This window comes from Triticum urartu, chromosome 7 (genome assembly GCF_003073215.2).
Source record: "Triticum urartu cultivar G1812 chromosome 7, Tu2.1, whole genome shotgun sequence".
Classification (NCBI taxonomy): domain Eukaryota; kingdom Viridiplantae; phylum Streptophyta; class Magnoliopsida; order Poales; family Poaceae; genus Triticum; species Triticum urartu.
In genome coordinates, this window is record NC_053028.1 from 399008232 (window position 1) to 399016882 (window position 8651).

The window sequence follows — 8651 nt, forward strand, 5'->3', positions numbered from 1 at the left end:
GTTTGATTATGTATCTGACATAGGTGTAATTCATTGGTCTCTACGTTCATTAATGCAGAGAAGATAATGTTGAAAAAAATCATGAAAAATCGAGTAGTCCAACCACACAGAATGACTCATCAACCTACACTTTATTTATTAGTAAGGTGCACGGTGCATTGCACATTGCTTAGATACCAACGTATGAGTTAAGATCGTCATGACACATTATAGAAGGTAAGTATGTAAGTTTTGAGTCATTAATCCATGACGTGGATGTACTTAATTCACATATTTCATCCTATCAAAAATCAGATTATAATTACAAAATATTCGAAGACCGCATGTCATAATACTACATGAAACTCTTGTGATCGGACACATTTATCTTTAGGTATCTCGTACCGCAATTTTGAGTAGCTAGTTTTGCATTTTCAAATATAAATGTAATTTATGTACCTGTTATGATAGGCCTTGAACAAAAATATCGTGAAGTAAAAGTGAGCAACAATTTTTGTCAAATGAAGAAAAAACTTGCGACATTAAGGTATGGAAGAGCCTAGAAAAAAATGACAAGTGTATGGATGATGTGTATTATAAACCACAAAGTTGAAAAGGGATGATAGTTCATTTAGAAGAAAAGAAGTCCGGATAATGAAAGTATGGGATATTCTAGAACAAAAAAAATGCTCGTGTTTTGAGGTTTGTGCATATTGTGAATAGAATGGTAATTCACTTAGAATAAAACAATCTGGATAATTAATGCATGGGAGATTCTAAAACAAAGATGAGGTGCTTGTATTTTGAGCTTTGTACATATTGTGCATTGTAAATCGTGAATAAGAAAGATCGGTAATTCATTTGGAATGCTTGTTTGGATAATTAATGTGTGGAATGTTCCAGAGCAGTGGCAGATCTAGGGGTGGGGGCGTGGGGGCCATGGCCCCCATAAACAATTTGTTGAACTTTCTTTACTAATGCATTCACATGTATATTCAATATTTTATTAACTATTTGTAATATTTTTTGACAAAAATGCTACCCATTGCAATGTTGTCCCCATGTTGGTCCAGTTCTAGATTCGTCACTGTTCAAGAGCAAAGGACTAGTGCTTGTGTTTGAAGATTCGTGCATTTTCATGCTCAACAATGGAATCTTCTAGATTCTATATCAGGTAGAATCTAGTGAAGTAAAGATGATATCTAATGACTAATAGTACTCAGATTTGTCATCTATTATGGTTGGATTGTCTTCATTCAAAATTATTCATATGTTATATAGTGGCGTAGATATTTAGCATTTGTATTTGTACTCGATGATTCTAGCCTCTTGTAGGATAAGTGAGCGTCTGTACTACCCATGGGCTGCAAAAGTAATTTGTGGTTGGGACTCAAAACACACTCTTTCAAGGGCCCGAAGGCAAAAACACAAAAGGGCAGTCAATACCAATAGCTGAATATTTGCGGTGGGAAATGACCCAAAGTGGCCTCGCTCCACGGGCCCACACTAAAGGCCACCTGGCTAAAACCTATTCGCTAACCCCACGCTTTTCCCAGGGCACCCCAAAACGTGTGGTCTCGCGCGCTCCACCGATGCTCGCCCACAATCTGAGCCGTCGATGCTGTGCATCCCCCCTGTCACAACCGTCCGATGTTGGCAGGGCAACTCGTGGCTGACGAAGGCCGGACTCAGCGGACGACCCAGATTCTCCACGCCTCCCTTCATGCGGCGATGCGGGGTTGGGTGGTCCCGAGCCGTACGGGTTGCATTGGTGGTTGAGACGGATGCTTTTGAACTTGCGGCTGTAGTAGAAAAGCGCATGGGCAGTGGGCCCCGCATGACTACGCGGGAGGCCTGGAAGCAAGGCGAGGAAAAGGAGCTCCATTCCGTTTACCCGCTGTGCCCGGCTCGTGTACCCGTCTGCATCTTATCGCCGTGTAGGCCGTGATGTGGCGCCGGGCTTTGTTTATTCGAGGCGACCGAAGATGGCAAGTGTCGATCGTCGGGCGACTCAGGAATATCGTGTGGCTAGGGCATCTTCAATGTGGATTCACCCGTCCATATGGTTTAAATTACAAATAATCAGCATGCACATCTTAGTCTGTACATTCAACACATTGTGCATTTTCAATGATCTTAAGCGGTGTAGGAGCCGTGCCGTTCCTGTGTATTAGCTCGTTGTTAGCAGCCCCGAAGGGCGTAAAGGGGGTAAAAGATTTCTCGGAAGCAGCTCTTCGCCTGTGGGAACTTGCTCTTTTCTTTTGTTTTAAAATGCAACCTATGCTGAAACAGCCGAATAAAAACCAAAAAGTAAAGAGGTGGATCAGTTGATCCTTTTCTCGATTGAATGAAGATCAAAAGGATCTGAACAACATCAGTTTCAACCATTTTCTTCCAATAGCTTGTGTTAAGAAGGAACACGAAAGACTACAGTGTGCCATCACAAATGCATTAGAACCATAAAAAATAAATATTTGCATCCAAGAGGCTTGAACTTTTACATAAGGACCACTCTAGTAAGACTTGAAGAAGCTTGAACTTGCATCAGAACCGCTCTAGTAAGACTTGAAGAGGCTTAAACTTGCATCACGATCACTCAAGTAAGACTTGAACAGACTTGAACATGTGGCTTCTTTGTTGTCCTGCAAATATGACGAGAAGCAAACTTACTGAAGTATTTATAAAATGCGAAGCTTCTAAAACTCCATCTTAATTTATTTATAGGCAGTATTGCAAGTCATCACATTTCAGAAAGCTATATATTTTCTTTTGTAGAATAAGACATAATCCACCTAGATCAACAAAACTACCTTCAAGTAGTGCATATATGGAGTAAAAAAATACAAGGCATCAGCACAAGTAATCTATTCCCACCTCTCGTGTTTTTTTTCAAAATGCAGTCCCTTAGGGCCCGATTCATTAAAAAAAGGTCGAAGAGAGTTGCCCAGTTAATCAACGAAAAACCGGGCGAAAACCATCATAACACGCCCGCAAAACATAAGGCACACATGGCGACTTGGCAACCCACACAAGAACACACACACACCGTCAAGGAGAAAAGCACCGTCGAGGTTGCAATCTAGTGTCATCATCATCACACCTCCGCAAGGAAGACAAGCGAGGGACGGCAACCCCTCGAACCCGCCGGATGAGACCGACTACCAAAGCTCAACAGCAGCCCAACTTCGCCCGAAGCCGCCAACGTTGTCACACAAGAAGTCACACAATATCACCATTGCCGGATGGACACCTGTCGACCTGCCTGGATCCACCGAGCCACGCAACCGAGAGGGGATCGAACATCCCCCACCTCAAGCGCCCGCCACCTAACGAGGAGTAGCTGCTGGCCGAGCCTGGCGGCGCTAGGTTTTGGGGCCCCCGGGTCGCCTCGGAGGAGACGACGCAAGGAAGGGCAAATGTGTTTTTTTACCTATATCTCATTCTCTCCCTCTAATTACCTCCAGCAAACAAAATATTTCTCGCAAAAAGATTGTGACTGATTCTTCGACTGATACACAAAAGTGTCGCACAAACCACATCTTTCACGCAAGATAGCGCATAGGTCCACAAAGGACCATGTAGTTAGGCGCAAACTATCATAACAGTACTTATTAGAACCTTGATAAATTTATTTAAGCATATTCTTTCTAATCTTAATCTCCGTCTCATCCTCGCTGAAATCATCAAGCTCTCTAATCCTCCTCCGACAATAGGTGTGTTGAACTATCACGACAACCGACACAAAAAATCCAGCTGCTGCCCTCTTTCTTTTCTTCCTCCTCTCATCATGATGCAATGATGTTAACGTGCAAGTCCGACATCTATATTGAGAAGTAAATGAAAATTGAAAAAAAAAACCATCTTGTTAGAGCCGATTCATGTTGGACAAATAAGATGGTTATATGCATGTGGTTTAACGAGACAGGGAGTGTGTGTGCAGTGTGCGCACTGCACTGCTATGCATATGAGGATGATGCTATGCATACCCAGCTTAGTGTATATGTGGTTATATAGGAGCTTAATTTCTGAAAAGTGCAACCGGATGGACCAACAACCAATATGCATATAGGCAACTCAACTAAATATTTCAACCTGAAAGTTAACCCACATACTAATTAATTAGCACCGGCCAACGTAGCAGTCTGCTAATGTTTTCTATAAGAGGCTACAAAAACCACAACAGATCAATCTATTCCTAAACTTATTGAGCTAGCAGCAGACCTGAATAATGAATGCAAAATATGGTGAATCTGACTTTTGTAAGAACTGATAACACACCCTCTCCAGAGCTCTTGCGCGCTTTTTAGAGTCTAAAATGAAAACAGAGCAACCTTTCCCATCTTTGGCAATATTTGTCCTAAAAGGCTAAAACATAGCTGCATTACAAAGAGCAGCAGAACGTAATCAAACCATTACGTCTAAAACCTGCCATATTTGCATCTTTTAAAGTTCCTATCAAAGATCCAATTTCTGCAAATCCTAATCAACTTGCGGCAAGAGCCAGCCAGAGATGCACTATTACTAGCAAGTACAACTGGCTCTATGTTCTGCTACTTGGAATGGAATGGCACGTCTTCCTCTCCCAAATACGGCAGCAATTACAAGTACACGAGCATCATCTCTTTCTTAACAGGGAGTACACGACAATGGGGTATGCATCAGGAGCTAATTAACTTGGAACAGAGATTTCCATTGGTACAAATGTAAAAGCTTAGTTAGACGAACCTTGCCAAAAATTTGCCCTCAACAGGGATAAGGTGCAGAGATGGTCAAGATGTCAATCTCCTCTGGAGGTGTCCAGATCCCGTGTGCTTGAGGTCGATCCGGTACTAAATCTGATGATTTAGTGAGGTTAGGGTTCAAGAAAAGAGAAGTGCGTGTGTGGGAGGGGGGATAGAGAAGAGGTGGAGGAGGAGACCTACCAGGGACTGCGGGCGGGGCAACTGGGGGTCACCGGCCGCTGCTCCCGGCAGCAGGACGGAGGTCCGGGCGGGGCAACTGTGGTCATCGGACGCTGCTCCCGGCAGCAGGACGGAGCACGGGGCGGAGCAACTGGGGGTCGGGGGATTGAAGGGGGAGGTGAGGAATAGGAGATGGGAAAGGATAAGAAATGAAGAAGAGGGATCGGCGGAGGAGGGAGGGCTCGCTGGTGGCGGCGAATCGGAGCGCCATGGATGGGGAGGAGCAGGATTGGGGAGGGAGAGTGGTGTCGGGGAGGAGGAGAGCTGGCAAATCCACAGGAATGACGGGGAGGGGGCAGGGATTTGGGTGGAAACGACAATTCAATTCCAATGGTCAATGTGTGGCAGCCAAACAAGTTGAAACCGGAATTCGCAAATGAATTCCACCAAATTCGCCCGAAATGATGTGTACCAAACGACCTCTTAAATCTTTGGGCGATGCTAGGCGTAAGTCGGGCGATGGATCCTGTTTTGTAAGTCACCTTTGCAACCGTCCGATGTAAAGCACCGCGTCCGTCTGATTTACATGTGCATGCTCCCCAGCAAAGCCCGTCGGCCCCTAGCTGTTTGCAGTCATTTTCTTTCACGCCTCACAGCCGTACTCGTACGTTCACATGCACGCAGCGTTGTGCTCACAACAACATCTCAGCAGCTGTACTTGCATTATTAGGCGAGGCGTGGCGACTTCCAGCCATGTACGTATACGGCTTGTAATGGTATGCCAGCAGAAGTGGTGTATTTTATTTCTAGCAAGTGGATGGCAGTAGCATGAGAACTTTGGAGGCTAAATGACAGTCCATAATGGAGCGACATGGCGCGGCGGTGTGCTTCGACAGCCATCGCGATGCTGCAACGGTCGCCAGATTGCTTTGACGATGCTGCGACGGCAGTCGGCTGCGTCGATGATGTTGTGACGGTGTGCTTCGAGCCTTCGACAGCCATGGCGATGCTGCGACAGGTGCGTCCGATCGCTTCCACTATGCTTCCACGATGCCGAACTTGCAGCATCGCGCCTCCGTGCCCCTCGCAGCACACAACTTTCTCCAATGTTGCGTTGCAATAGCCGTGGCCGGTGAGGACGCCTTCACGGATGCAGGCGACAGCCGTTGCAGCACCGACAACGCCGACGAGTGTTGCACGGCAGCCCGACGACCATACAGCATCGCGCCTGCGCGCCCATGGCAGCACATACGCAACTCTCTCACGTGTTACGCTACAGCAGCTGTCGCCGGTGAGGTCACCCCACTTATCGCAGCTACGGGGATGTGGTCGACAGCCGTGCAGTACCGACTTGTGCTACATTACAACACCACCAACGCCGACGAGCGCTACCCAGAAGCATCGATGACCATCAGCTTCACGCCCCCATCCAGGTTGCAATGCCGACTAGTGGGTGCATCGCAGCAGCGTGCAGCCGTCTACCGGTGCTACGTCGCAGCACCTAAGCGTCTCTGCAGCGTTGCGGGTGCTGCGTCGCATGGCGATGTGTTGTATTACAACACAACCGGCGGAATTGCGCCGTTGATTGGAGCACGCTGTGCTTGACCAGTCACGCTCATGGCGGAGAGTAGCAGTCTAGCAGAGACCAGCGAGAGGCCAGAGGTTAGAGACGAAGGGAAAACTGATGGCTAGCTCACGTGTGTGCACGGAAAGGTAAGGAGATAAGGTTGTGTTGTGTGAACCCCATGGGAAGCAAGGCGTGCATGCAGCCACTTGACGCAGCCACTACGCAGCAAGGCATGCGTGCGGGAGACACGACCGTCGCAGGATCCAGCTGGATCGGACATTCCGCGACACGGTTGATGACATGACGAAATCAATCGGTTGAAATAAACACTTCCCTAAATCTGTTCTACTTGGTTGATCTTTTTTTTGAGAAATTCATCTAAATTAAGAGTAATTCGGCCATGCATTTAAATAGTTACAAAAAATGCAATTAATAGCAAAAACACCAGATGTTGAACAATTTTTTTTGCATTCATTGATCCTAAAAGGAAAATAATTGGTTGTCCGTGCCAAATGCTCAATTTTCGACTGCCTTTTCATCCTGCTTTTGCGCAAAGCATTTGTACATTGTAGCATGGAAGTCGTGAACAATTTTCGTCGCATCCAGATCCAAGTCGTCCGCCTTGACATACAAGATCTTTTGCTCCCCGGGAATTTCCTTGATCGCAAGTTTTCTCTCCTCGAGCTTAATTTCCTTTTTTGGATTTTCATGAACATGCCAAAACTCTTTGCATTCTTTTCCTTCTTCATCTCATTGCGCTTAGCACATGCCTCTCACTTCTTTGCCACGATGACCTCGAACTTCTCCGTCATCTTTGTCCCCCGCCCCTTCTCGCTTCCCCTTTTTCGTCTCCCACTTCCCCCTTCTCGACCTAGGCACATGGGTGGTCGGTGCAAGCCCTCCTCTAATGGTCGGATCACCACCTTCATCACTTGTTGGTGTCGGCGATCTTGGCGGAATGGGCAATGGTGCTCCACTTGCTTTGCTTATTCAACTTGAACCAACAATGTACCATCGGCTTTCTCAACAAAGAAACAATGTATCACCGTGAATGACTTGTTGTCAACAGGAAAGAAAATAGAGCAAATTAACTTGCGAGACCAACACATAGAGCAACATAGAGAAAATCATCTTACGAGTTGAAGGAGTGGCGTACCACTTTGCCACCCGGTTTAGCATTTGTGCATACACATCGCTATACTTGTTGACGACCTCTTTAGTAGTGTACATGATGGCCAGCAAGTGCGCAGGCTTTAGTTGTAGCCTTTTCAAAGTAAGAGTATAGAACCCACATAGAGCACATGAATCAATCTTCATCTCTTGTATTGATTTAAGTTATAGTTCTTACCGAATGGTAATTAAGGGTTTTCATGCGGAGCATCCAACGGTCATCTCCATGGACCAACCATCATCCCCTAAAGCACCAAGTGGAATGATGACAAGAGCACATGCAATAGCTATCAAGACCGAGGTGACATCTCTCAGTGAGCTTCCATATGAACCACATGAGACATGGCTACTACCTCAAGCGGAGATGCTATGTTGCTTAGGTACCAGCAAGCGACCTTGAAGACACTCGGGATGAAGACCAAGCCACCACGAATGCGGATGAAGGCACGCGACAAGAGGAAGTGTCAAGGTGCTATAGTGGCCGGACTTCGGGCCCCGAGCCCAGACATCCGCACCTGAAGACACGGGCAACAACAACAAGGCAGCAGCCGCAGAAGCTCCAGTTGTCGGACATCCAGCCGTGCCCTGGACATCCAGCACCTGAGCCACGACATCCGACATCGCCCTGGAAATCCGGCCAAGGACATCATTAGCGCGACCAGCCTCCAGGCCAGACATACGGCCTACCTGGACATCCGGCATCTCCTAAAGGCCCAAACATCCAGCACGTGCGCATGCACAGCTGAGCCAGAGAGATCGGCGGGCCGTAAGCTTGGTCTATGGACTGTGGCCCAACTAGGTTGGTACCCGCTAGTCTAGGACACCGTAAGTAGCCCCTGAACTTGTCTTCGAAGCCGAGGACGTAAGATCCCTCCTGGGACCAATGTTTTCGTCTTGTAGTCTTCGGCTTGGCAGGCGAATTCCTTCCATCAATTTGAGTTTGGCCTCCATGCGCGTAATATATCTTTGGGTTCCACGTGTCAGAAGGATGTGGTCTTCCTAATCCAGGACTTTCCCCATGATTTGGCCACGGG

At 46.8% G+C, this 8651-nt stretch overlaps 1 long non-coding RNA gene across 1 annotated transcript; it reads right to left on the reverse strand.

Annotated features, from left to right (window-relative positions):
* Positions 1-2290: 2290 nt before the first annotated feature.
* LOC125522450 lies at positions 2291-5263 on the reverse strand. The gene is made up of 3 exons (XR_007289769.1): positions 4902-5263; positions 4705-4814; positions 2291-2621 (listed from the first exon to the last, which is right to left on the reverse strand). It is a non-coding gene; the product is annotated as an uncharacterized LOC125522450 (long non-coding RNA).
* Positions 5264-8651: the final 3388 nt, after the last annotated feature.